Source organism: Papaver somniferum, unplaced genomic scaffold (genome assembly GCF_003573695.1).
Source record: "Papaver somniferum cultivar HN1 unplaced genomic scaffold, ASM357369v1 unplaced-scaffold_27361, whole genome shotgun sequence".
NCBI lineage: Eukaryota > Viridiplantae > Streptophyta > Magnoliopsida > Ranunculales > Papaveraceae > Papaver > Papaver somniferum.
Window position 1 is genome coordinate 484 of NW_020638110.1, and position 517 is coordinate 1,000.

Here is a 517-nt window from a genome sequence, read left to right on the forward strand (position 1 = left end):
TTTTTTTTGTGTTTCGCAGCCTTTGGAAATATTTGATTTCACGCCCCAATAAAACCACTAGTTTACACTTTTGGACCTTCAGAATAATTTGTTTCTAACTCGTACATTTTGCGATTGCAGGTACATTGATGAATATTGTCATCCCCCGTCCACAACCTAACGGTGAACCCTCTCTAGGACTTGGAAAGGTTAGTTTCAGTGTAATGTATTGTTAAATGACACTCTTAGGTTGAATGTTACTTTGTATTATAAAATTTTGATTGTTACTTTGTATTGCTAAATGACACTCTTCTCCTGTAGGCTTTCGTTGAGAACTACGACACTTCATGTCTAAGCCAGTGCCTCTACGGTATCATCTACCAGTATGTTTCTCATAATCGGTGTTAGGTTTACCAAGAAGAGAGTGTGTAGCAAAAACGGATCATTTCCATTTAGCAATGTAACCCAGACTACCATACTGGAACGTGTATGCTACTGTCATATTTGTAGGGAAGGCCAATATCTGTGTTTTACGATT

General features: G+C 37.7%; 1 long non-coding RNA gene across 1 annotated transcript in view; it reads left to right on the forward strand.

Moving 5' to 3' along the window:
* The window catches only part of LOC113341252, a 798-nt gene extending 281 nt beyond the window's left edge, over window positions 1–517 (forward strand). The window contains exons 2-3 of the long non-coding RNA XR_003355843.1: window positions 121–188; window positions 301–517. This is a non-coding gene — a long non-coding RNA (uncharacterized LOC113341252). The remainder of the gene's footprint in view (window positions 1–120; window positions 189–300) is intronic.